Genomic DNA, 12,415 nt, shown 5'->3' with positions numbered 1-12,415 from the left:
TTGCCCAGATATGCCTGGAGGATTTATCGCAGAGTTCCTGGCGTCTCAATCGGTGGCGGCGCCTGGGAACTCGGAGTTAGCTTCAAGTCTCGTTTACTTCCTCCGCCTGTCGCTATGGGAATAAAGTGAAGCGAGGGCGGGAGAAAGCTAATCCCAACACTGGAGTCGTGAGGATGCGATGTGCCTCAACCAGTAGCCGTGGCTTGTCAGAACCGACCCGAATTTCCGCTCATTCTCTACTTTGTTCGAGTGGTGGATGGAAAGAGTTGCATTTGCAGCCCTGTGGCTTGCGAAAGCACGCGTGTTTTTTAAAAATTGTATAAGGCCTTTTTTTCAAGAAGTATAGGTGACTTTCCATGGTTCTCCGATTTTTGTTTCTCACACCAATCCTTGCAAGTTAGGGGAGCTTGAGAGACAGTGATTAGAGAAACTAGGGACGCTTGTGAGACAGTGATTAGACTGCATTCACCCAGCACTTTTGGGGGATGAGTGGGGATTAACCAATTTGGGTCTCCATATTTTCTCTTCCCAATCTGGGTCATATATGTTGAATTATAATTAAAAATTTTGTCCAGATGTCATAAATTTCTATTGTTTAAAAATCTTGAAAGTTGTGATTCAACATTTATGGGAAATGCAAGGTTGAGGAAGTCACTCCAGTTAGCTCCACTCTTTTCCATTGAATCCTAGAGTTGGAAAGGGCCACTTAGATCACTGAGCCCAAATCACAGCTCAACACAGGGATCCAAAATTAAATCATACTGATGATTTCCTAATATTCAGTTCAGTTGCTAATATTTCCTAATATTCAGTTCTGCCTTCTAGTAATGTAAAACTGTTACGTCAAGTTCTGCTCTCAGGCAAATAAGCTGTAATATTTATTTAATTATTACAATTTTTGGATCCTACCCAGATATGAATGACATCCTTCCAGTGTTGTAGTAATTCAGGGGTGTCAAACTCAATTTCATTGAGGGCCGCATCAGCATTGCGGTTGCCCTCAGGGGGCCAGGTGGGTATGGCCAGACTGGGCGTGGCCTACTGGGTGGGCATGGCTAGAGTGCGTATGGCCTACTGGGTGGGCATGGCCAGCTCTACATCGTTCGCATCAAGGGTGCCTATGGGGGCCTGGGCAGGAGTGGGACAGATCTGAGGGTCTCTGGCAGGAGGAAGGTCTCTGGGCCAGGGCCAAGGCAGTGGTGGCCGTTCCCTCACTGTTTCCAGGATGGCTTCGTGGGCCACATGAAACCACTTCGTGGGCCAGATCCGGCCCCCGGGCCTTGTGTTTGACATGTCTGTAGTAGTTCCTTCAGTCCTCCTCTGAGAGCTAAACATCCCCAGTTCCTCCAACTTTCTTTGTAGGACATAATTTCCAGTTCTCTGATCATCTTTGTTATTTTTCTCTGAATGTACGTAGCCTTGAATGTCTTGAAAGATGTGATCAGAACTGGATTTCTGGAAGTTATGGGAGAGTCTGGCTAATGCAGAATATTGTGTAACCATTACTTGCTGTGATTGGGAAACTAACCTTCTAATGATGCAGTTGGAAATTTTGTTTGTCTTTTTAGTGGCGATGACAAACCGCTGACTCCTATTCAGAACAGCATTCACACTTAACTATTATGAAGTCTGATAACTGCATTTATTTTTTTTCTAAATCAACTTTGATTTTATGTCTGTTATTTCAGTTTGTTATTTTTAGCCTGTGCTTTACCCAAAGTATATTTATCTTTTGTTTTTTTGCCAAAAAAGCCAACACAGTGCTAGGCTGCATTAGCAGAGGGATAGAATCAAGATCATGTGAAGTACTAATACCACTTTACAATGCCTTGGTAAGGCCACACCTGGAATACTGCATCCAGTTTTGGTCACCACGATGTAAAAAAGATGTTGAGACTCTAGAAAGAGTACAGAGAAGAGCAACAAAGATGATCGGGGGACTGGAGGCTAAAACATATAGGGAACGGTTGCTGGAATTAGGTATGTGTACTTTAACGAAGAGAAGGGTGAGGGGGGACATGATAGCAGTGTTCCAATATCTCAGGGGCTGCCACAAAGAAGAGGGAGCCAGGCTGTTCTCCAGAGCACCTGAGAGCAGGACAAGAAGCAATGGATGGAAACTAGTCAAGGAGAGAAGCAACCTAGAACTAAGGAGAAATTTCCTGACAGTTAGAACAATTAATCAGTGGAACAACCTGCCTCCAGAAGTGGTGAATGCTCCAACACTGGAAGTTTTTAAGAAGAGACTGGACAGCCATTTGTCTGAAATGGTATAGGGTTTCCTGCCTTAGCAGGGGGTTGGACTAGATGACCTTCCAACTACTTCTTCTTCTTCTTCTTCTTCTTCTTCTTCTTCTTCTTCTTATTATTATTATTATTATTATTATTATTATTATTATTATTATTATTATTATTATTATTATTATTATTATTATTATTATTATTTATTATTATTATTATTATTATTATTATTATTATTATTATTATTATTATTATTATTATTATTATTATTATTATTATTATTATTATTATCTTCTAGTATTGTTGAAGGAAAAGTCTTTATCAGGGTCCAGTCCAAGCCAGGAATAAACAACATGGTGACTGCTTTAGAAAGAAGGTTGTGGTTTATTGACGAGGAGAGCCAGACAGAAAGTTTTTATACTCTCTTGGGCTTTTGTTTGGAGTTGTTTCCTGTTCCTGTTTGAGGCTTTGTATTTCCTGTGTCATATACAGTACTTTGACCTGAGTCTGAGTGTGCCCCTTTGGCATCTGTGGGTTAATCTTATTATGTCCTGTCTTAGAATTTGGGTGGGGTATGTAGATTTTAGGTGTCTTTGTCTTCCTAAGCTTCTAGCTGGAAGGCTCCAACCTTCCTGAATGGATTATTACATCTGCATTTCTACAGAGCTGGTTTCTGCTTGGTGGCTATTAAGAAAAACTGGGCATGCTTTTCTGCCTCTTTAAGATCCTTTGAGGAAATATAATTGCCCTTTTAATATTTCCTTCTCGGGGGGGGGGGACTGACTTCCCACAGTATTATTTTTTCCTATCTCTATATGTGTTGGAAATTTACCTCAAATGGATATGTCATCAGCCCATTTATAATTAGATTGCTAATTGGAAGATTATGAACAAATATCAAATATTTAGCTTAGGTCAAATATATATTATGTTCATAGTATTCTGACAAACTACTAAAGAAGACATCCAATTAAAAAACGAGAAGTAAATCTGTTCTTCACAAATCTATGTAGAGTGCTAGTAATCACTGCATTGTTTTCAAAGTACTGACAGTTTATTGTGTTAGAGTTTGCTGCAGAAATTTCTTAAATATGGGTTGCTCAGTAGTTCTTGCGTCCTCTCTTTGACTATGTTTGAAGATACAGGCAACCTTTCCTCTTCTCTATGCATGTGGCAAGGCAACCATTCTCCAGGGTTTTCAAAGATGATACATTTGACCAAATCACCAGTGCATTCAGTATTTTAGAATACAATCTACCAGACTTTGGTGATTTGAATTCATAGATGACCAGGAGGTATTTCCTGACTATGTTTCACTATATTTCAATCAACTTCTGAGTTAAGTAATCTTTGCTTGGTGCGTCATGCATATGGTTTTGTCTCCTTTGTTTTAAAGCTATGTTTTATAATGCCTTAGTAATTTCTAAGAGTAAGAGACTTTTTCTACGGGACATTATGGATGAACTTAGTGTTTTAATATCCATAACTGGAATCTAGACTGTTTTCCTCAGCCTGGGATCTAGGCACAGTGAGGTTATAGAGCAGAGACAGCTCTAGGAATGGAAGCAGCTGTGGGAATGGAAAGAACAACTCAGGCCTCCCAAAACTTCTGTAGGAATGATAATAATAATAATAATAATAATAATAATAATAATAATAATAATAATAATAATAATAATAATAATAATAATAATAGTAGTAGTAGTAGTAGTAGTAGTAAGTAAAATGGGTGTCCTGCTTTACCTTTTTAATTCAATATCCCCTACCCCCACCCCTGTACAAGAAGCTTTTTCCTGGGCAGCATTTTACCCTGTTTCTTACCCAATAAAGAAAAACAATCAGAAATGAATGGCTGAAGGAAGTGGTGACAACAGCTGTATCTTTACAAAGGTAGTAATAGAGCCTTGGTGGAGCAGTGGGCTAATGCCTCCTTAAGTAACACCAGCTGCCTGCAATTAGTGTAGGTTTGAGTCCCACCAGGCTCAAGGTTGACTCAGCCTTCCGAGGTAGGTAAAATGAGGACCCAGATTGTTGGGGGCAATAAGCTGACTTTGTAATAATTTATTTATTTTATTTTTATTTTTATTACATTTATATCCCGCCCTTCTCCGAAGACTCAGGGCGGCTTACAAGCTTAGCAGTAGCCTTCATTCTATGTATATGCCTGCTTGTTAGGGCACACACCCCAAGCGGCATTATTACAAAGTCAGCTTAATTGCCCCCAACAATCTGGGTCCTCATTTTACCTACCTCGGAAGGATGGAAGGCTGAGTCAACCTTGAGCCTGGTGGGATGCGAACCTGCACTAATTGCAGGCAGCTGGTGTTACTTAAGGAGGCATTAGCCCACTGCTCCACCAAGGCTCTTTTAATGCCGCTTGGGGGGGGGGCGAAAGCCCTAATAAGCAGGCATATACATAGAATGAAGGCTACTGCTAAGCTTGTAAGCCGCCCTGAGTCTTCGGAGAAGGGCGGGATATAAATGGGATTAAAATAAAAAATAAAATAAATAAAAAGTACACATTGAGAAACAAGCAGCATATGGACAGGAAGTTCAATTAGGCTCTCAAGAAGCACTTGTCTCCGGAAGAACAAGAATCTGCTTCCAGCTTCTCTTCTTTCTCTCTCTTTTATTATTAACTGAGAGCAGGAAGGAAGGAAGGAAGGAAGGAAGGAAGGAAGGAAGGAAGGAAGGAAGGAAGGAAGGAAGGAAGGAAGGAAGGAAGGAAGGAAGGAATTCCCCATTCAGAAAGGTCTAAACTAGCGCTAGCAATGACAGTGCAATTTTCAATCCAGATTCCAATACATTGTTTAGCTAACATTTTTTTTTACTTTATAATAATTAAGTAAGCTTTTAAAATTTTCATACCTACATTAAGAGTAGAGAAAGAAAAACTGATGGATTACCAAACAGCTTAAATTTCTGATGATTAATTGGGAAGTGTCATGACTCTTTATGGTGACAAAGTTATAATGGTCTGATTTTTGATATTTTTCTGATAAAAATACTGTTTTGCATTAGACATAGAGCAGAATGATAAGAAATACAAATTGAAATTGCAGATCGTACTCTCTTGACTGCATAAAAATCTAGAAAGATGGCTTTCTTTTTGCATTGATGTGACAGAACAATATCTGAACAATGGTAAATTGTGCTGTTAACTTTCTGTGAGTAGGAAATGACCCTAGTGTTCCTCATTCTGAAGAAATTGGTCAGGAGCTTCAGACTGACAAAAAGAATTATGATGGATTGGAACTGACTTTTAAGGTTTCTGTTAAATAGCGGGTTCTTTGGTGCAGGAATGAAGATGACGTAGCTGAGTACAGGGAAACTCATATTTTATTTCGTGCAGAATCTGTACTGAGCAAATGGCTGCAACTAGCTGCAATATATAGTTTAGCCCCTAGGCGGCAGCCAATAGGTTTGAAACAACCATTGCCACCTAGGGATAGCCAATTGTAGCGCTGGAGACTTGTAGTCTGGGTTGCTGGAGAGCCGTTAGCTGCTCCAGCAACCCACGTGGTATTACTAATGAGCCCAGTACATAACAGTTTCCATACGTAGTTTTGGTTAACTATTCTTGTTCTTGATGCAGATTAATGATTTTATTTATAAAAGGAGACTATTGGAAAATATTATTTTCCCCCCATCTGAAAGGGGGAAGGTGAGGTTGTTATATGTACTGCGCACAGTAGATTGCAAGAATTGAATGTGATGGAGAAGAGGATCCCAGGGAAGTGAGCTTTCAGGGATTTCTTTGTTTGAAAATAGAATAAGAGTATGAGAATTGAGATTCAAAACACTGGGATAGCACTGGTTTGGGTAAGACTCTTCTATGGTATGTACTTATGTTTCTACCAACTGTTTTTAAAATAGAAAATAATGCTTGCAGTGTATTCAGAGTAATTGCTCTCTATTTAAAAAAAATCCACAGAGTAGCTTTCCATGTTTATAAACCTTGGGGGTGGGGGAGCTCCATGCTAACAGTAACTACCAGGACCGTCTGGTTCTCAGTCAGCCACTAGCATAAACTTGCAATCAGAAAAGGCAAACCCTGCCTGAAATTAGAACAACTGTTCTCTTCCTCAGATATGCGTTTTACAGTGTAAAGAAAATAAATATTTGTTGCCCTATTTCTTAAAGAAACGAGAAGGGCTGCCATTTCTTACAAAAGAGCTATTACTTGTAGGCATGATTAAAATAGTAATACAATTTAATGCCCATTTTCAAACAATAGCCATGTTGTCTAATGGCAATGATTCTAAGTAAACTAGTAACTCATGGGTAATCACTGTTAAATCTTCACAAGAAAGGCCGTTTTCCATGCAAAAGACTAATATATCTACAGTAGCTTACTGGAATTTGCAGGCCTTGTATCACATTGCAGGTAATTCACTGTGCACAACAATCACTCCACAAGTCTTCATTCATTTGTCAAGACTTTAACTGGCACACTCTGAAATGTATTGAGAAGGTCACAAACATACAGGCAAACAGACAAATAGGATCTGAAATTCTATGGAAGCCAAGTTAATAGTATCAGAAAATATAAAGCAACTAAATATGGGAAACTGAAAAAAGTCCCCTGATTGCTTCAGTTCTAAAAATGAAGTCAGTACATAATCTAAACATTTGCTGGAATATCAAGCCTGAATGCTAAGTGCTTGCTGAAGGGCTATATATAGATACAAAACATAGCCAAGTGAGAGAGAACCACCCACAATCATTGTCCAAACCTTTAACAATTCAGACAAATGTGTTAGTGAATTAATTCCTGCTGTTGTTTCTTTCTCTGATTGCTTGGGAATGATTTAGTGTATCCATTTGGGGTCAAGTGGATTCTGTTTGCAGCAGATGTCACAAGAATAGAGGGAAATAAATAAGATAAAAGCATGAAGAAGAGGGACTCAAGCTATTCTCCAAAGCACCTGAAGGCAGGACAAAGAAGCAATGGATGGAAACTAACCAAAGAGAGAGGCAACCTAGAACTAAGGAGAAACTTCCTGACAGTTTAGACCAATTAACCAGTGGAACAACCGGCCTCCAGAAGCTGTGAATGCTCCATCACTGGAAGTTTTTAAGAAGAGACTGGACAGTCATTTGTCTGAAATGTTATAGGGTTTCCTGCCTGAGCAGCGGGTTGGACTAGATGACCTCCAAGGTCCCTTCCAACTTTATTATTATTATTATTATTATTATTATTATTATTATTATTATTATTATTATTATTATTATTATTATTATTATTATTGCTGTTGTTGTTGTTGTTGTTGTTCCACAGATAGGTGGAACCCATCTGTGATGGCAGATACATAAACAGCAACTTCTTGTTTCCTGTTGGATAGTACCTCTTAAAAATGGCCATAAGGAACTAATATGACACTAGTGGATTCTGTCCTATGTTTAAATAGCAGCTACTCACGATCAGTATCATTTTAGAAATTTAATAGCAATAGGAATAGCACTTAGACATATATATTGTTTCACAGTGCTTTACAGCCCTCTCTAAGCGGTTTATAGAGTCAGCTTATTGCCCCCAACAATCTGAGTCCTCATTTTACCCACCTCAGAAGGATGGAAGGCTGAGTCAACCTTGAGCCCAGTGAGACTCAAACTGCTGAACTGCTGTCAACCGGCAGTCAGCAGAAGTAGCCTGTAGTACTGCATTCTAACCACTAAGCCACCAGGGCTCTTTAACCATTGTAAGCAACGTTTTTCTTTTTAATACACTGCAGTCCATCTAGAATTGTTTACAGTATTTCCTTTGCATGTTCTGTAATGCATTATGACCTGCAGTACAATTTGCATGGGTGTGTACACAGAAGCTCCAAGGGAGACATGGTGTTATGTGCAATGAATGTTGCACAAATACTGTATGTACTTGCACTAGGTATCATGTTATCACTCTATACCATTTGTGCAACAATGACATGGCATGTGTGTCATCACTCAGATGTGATTGTAACTTTTTAGAGACACCATTTTTGAATTACTCCAAATAGGTGAAATGGTGATCAATCTTTGCTGCGCCTGAAGAGTTTGGAGCATATTCAGATATTCTCATTCATTTTACAATCTTGCATTGGATTATGGATGTCCATAAAAGTTGGGAAACAGTTATATGAAGTACCACAAGTAAAACTAAGCAAAGCTTGTTTTCTTTATGTTAGCTTTAATTAGAATCCTTAATTTTAGGCAGGGAAAATCAGAAAAAGACAGGTAAATTTGTGACTGGTTTCAAACTGGTTTAAAGATTGCCATTTTTTCCAATGAGACCCACTATGGCATGTGATTAGAACATTGGACTAGGACTTTGGGGATCTTGATGCCAATCTTTATTCAACCAGATAAACGTGGGTCACCTTTTTGGTTAAGTATTTGTATCTCGGCTTTATTATTTTACAAATAACTCAATGCGGCAAACATATCCAACACACCTTCTTTCTTCTATTTTCTCCACAACAACCCTGTGAAGTGCTTTGGGCTGAGAGAGAGTTACTGACCCAAAGTCACCCAGCTGACTTTCATGGCTAAGGCGGGACTTGAACTTTCTACCCTGTTGCCTTAACCACTAGACCAGGGGTAGGCAACTTTGGCTCTTTTATGACTCGTGGACTTCAACTCCCAGAATTCCTGAGCCAGCCATGCTGAGGGGAAAGAGTGTTTCTAAGCTGAGCCATTCTGGCTCAGGAATTCTGGGAGTTGAAGTCCATGAGTCATAAAAGAGGCAAGGTTGCCTACTCCTGCACTAGACCAAACTGGCTCTCTCTCTTTTTTCTTTAGTCTAATTAACTTACCAGGTTGTTATAAGGGCAAATGATGCCACTTAAGCCACCCTAAACATTTTAGAGGAAGAAAAAAAAAGAAAGAAAATGTAATACCTAAAACAACAAAATTCAGCCACTCCTTTTTTTCACAAGGAGGATTAGGGGCTCTACCTAGGGCCTTAATTTGTTACAGCAGGGTTGTCCCTGCTCTTGATATGATAGCAGTGTTCCAATATTTGTAGGGCTGCCATAAAGAAGAGGAGATGAACCTATTTTTCCAAAGCACCAGAAGGCAAGACAAGAAACAATGGCAGAAACTAATCAAGGAGAGAAGCAACCTAGAACTAAGGATAATTTTTTATTTATTTATTTATTTATTTATTTATTATTGGGACTTATATGCCGCCCTATCTCCCGAAGGACTCAGGGCGGCTAACAACAATAAGATAAAATAGTACAAAAGTTAAGAAAAAAATAAAATTAATAGCCTCAGTGAAAATTAAAATTAAGTTAAAAATTAAGACATTATTAAAATCCCTATCAGTCCAGATCAGCCTGATGGAAAAGGTGTGTTTTGAGGCCGCGGCAAAAGGACCGGAGATCTGGGGCCGTCCGAAGTTCAAGGGGGAGTTGGTTCCATAGTGTTCTGTACCAGCCTGCTACCGGCCTTGCAGAAAGGCGACCCCTGTACAAACGGCAGAGGCTGGAATACGTCTGCCAAATTTATTACACAAACAAACAACAAAACATGAAACAAGATACCGGAGCTCTGATCCTCTATCGGAGCGGTTGCTTTCAGCAAACCAGCCCTCCCCCAAACACTCCCTTTATAAGAGTTCAGGGCGTGGCCTCTCTTTGCCTCCTTCCGAGAAGTCCCACAGCCTTTCTCTGCTTGCTCCTACTTGACTGCCTCCTGCGTCGGGCGTCCTTGAACAGGGCCAGCTGTGGGTCATCTTCATCCACACTGTCGGGCTCACACAGCTGGGTCTCCACCAAGTAAGAGGGGCCTGGCTGGGAGCTCTGCGGAGCCTCCAAGCCATCATCAGCAAGTTCTTCTTCAACACCCCCCTCCTCCCCCTCGTCTGAGTCATCCGAGTCATCCGACTCAACTGCCGAACCCACAGGCTGACCCTGAATCACAACACATAGGGCTGGCGCCCCCACAGAGAAGGCCCTCCCCCTGGGGGTCGCCAGCCGACATTGTCTAGCCGACGGCACCCTGAGGAGGCCCTCTCTGTGTGAGCGCACTGGGCGATGGGAAGTCGTTCCCAGCAGCAGACGGTCCTGCAAGTATCCCGGGCCTAAGCCATGTAGGGCTTTGAAGGTAAGTACCAGCACCTTAAATCTCATCCGGTGGACAACCGGTAACCAATGCAGCTCACGCAGGAGGGGTGTAATATGGGAGTATCGAGATGCTCCCATCACTACCCACGTGGCCGCATTCTGCACCAGCTGAAGCCTTCGGGTGGTCTTCAAGGGCAGCCCCATGTAGAGAGCATTGCAGTAATCAACACAGGAGGTAACGAGCGCATGAGTGACTGTACGTAAAACATCTCTGTCCAGATAGGGGCGCAACTGGCGCACCAGGCGAACCTGGGCAAATGCCCCCCTGGCCACGACTCCTATATGATCTTCTAAACTGAGTCGTGCATCCAGGAGGACGCCTAAGTTGCGCGCCCTATCAACGGGAGGTAACACCTCTCCCCCCATAACCAAAGGTGGAATATCCTGAACTGTACGAGATGCCGGTACGTAAAGCCACTCGGTCTTGGCCGCGTTGAGTCGGAGCCTGTTCTTCCCCATCCAAATCCGTACCGCTTCCAGGCAACGGGACATTACATCGAGGGCATCACTGGGTTGGTTCGGGGTGGAGATGCAAAGCTGGGTATCATCAGCATATAGATGATACCTCACCCCGAAACCACGGATGATCTCACCCAGCGGCTTCATATAGATGTTGAACAGGAGGGGCGAGAGTACCGACCCCTGAGGCACCCCACAACTAAGGGGCCTAGGGGCTGACCTCTGCCCCCTTGCCAACACCGTCTGCGAACGGCCCGAGAGGTAGGAGGAGAACCACTGTAAAACAGTGCCTCCCACTCCCAACCCCTCAAGACGTCGCAGCAAGATACCATGGTCGATGGTATCAAAAGCCGCTGAGAGATCTAATAGGACCAGGACAGAGGAATAACCCCTATCCCGGGCCCGCCAGAGATCATCCACCAGCGTGACCAATGCCGTCTCTGTGCTGTCCCCGGGCCTGAAACCCGATTGGTACGGATCCAGATACTCAGTTTCCTCCAGGACCAAAGGGAGCTGCCGTGCCACCACGCTCTCAACAACCTTCGCAAGAAAGCGAAGGTTGGAGACAGGACGAAAGTTATTTAAAATAGCTGGATCCAAAGCAGGTTTCTTGAGGAGGGGCCTTACCATCGCCTCTTTCAAGGCGGCAGGGAAGCACCCCTCACTCAAGGAAGCATAGATAACTGCTAGGAGCCAGCCTCGTGTAACCTCCCGAGCCGCATACACCAGCCAGGAGGGACACGGGTCCAACAAACACGTGGTGGCACTTAATTTCCCCATGATCCTGTCCACTTCCTCTGGAGTCACAGGGTCAAACTCTTCCCAAATGTTTTCAGCCAAACCCATCGCTTCTTCCTCATCAGATACTGCCCAGTCAGAGTTTAGACCAGCCTGAATCTGAGCGATTTTATCCACCAAATATTCACTAAATTCCTCGGCCCGTCCCCGCAAGGGGTCCTCTCCTGTCCCTTGATTTAAAAGGGAGCGGGTCACCCTAAACAGGGTGGCCGGGCGGTTATCTGCGGACGCAATGAGGGTGGCGAAGTAAGCACGCTTCACCACCTCCATTGCCACAAGATAAGATCTAGAAAAGGATCTTAACTTTGTTCGGTCAGACTCGGACCAACTGGATCTCCAAATGCTCTCTAGGCCCCTTCTCTGGCGCTTCATCTCCCGCAGGTCCACGGAAAACCAAGGAGCGAACCGGGATCTGCGCTGGGTCAGAGGCCGCAAAGGCACAACGCGGTCGAGAGCCTCCGAAGCACCCCGTTGCCAGGCGTCAACTAAGGTCTCGACCGGGCTGTGGGAAAGGGAGTTAGGAATCAGTCCAAGCGCCATCTGGAACCTATCTGGGTCCATCAGGCGCCTGGGGCGGAACCAACTGGTCGGTTCTGCCTCCCAGCAGCGGGGGGTGGCATGACGGAGGCCCAACCGCAGGAGATAATGGTCTGTCCATGAAAGGGGTTGAGATGTTGGAGTAACCCCCCCAGACCATTAAGCCACTGCCCAGAGATAAAAATAAGGTCGGGCGTGTTTCCCCCCTCATGGGTCGGACCCTGAAAAATCTGGGTCAGGTCCATGGCCATCATGGAAGCCATGAACTC

Source organism: Vipera berus (assembly GCF_964194415.1).
Source record: "Vipera berus genome assembly, chromosome: 2".
Taxonomy (NCBI): domain Eukaryota; kingdom Metazoa; phylum Chordata; class Lepidosauria; order Squamata; family Viperidae; genus Vipera; species Vipera berus.
Note: the sequence above shows the minus strand (reverse complement) of the source record.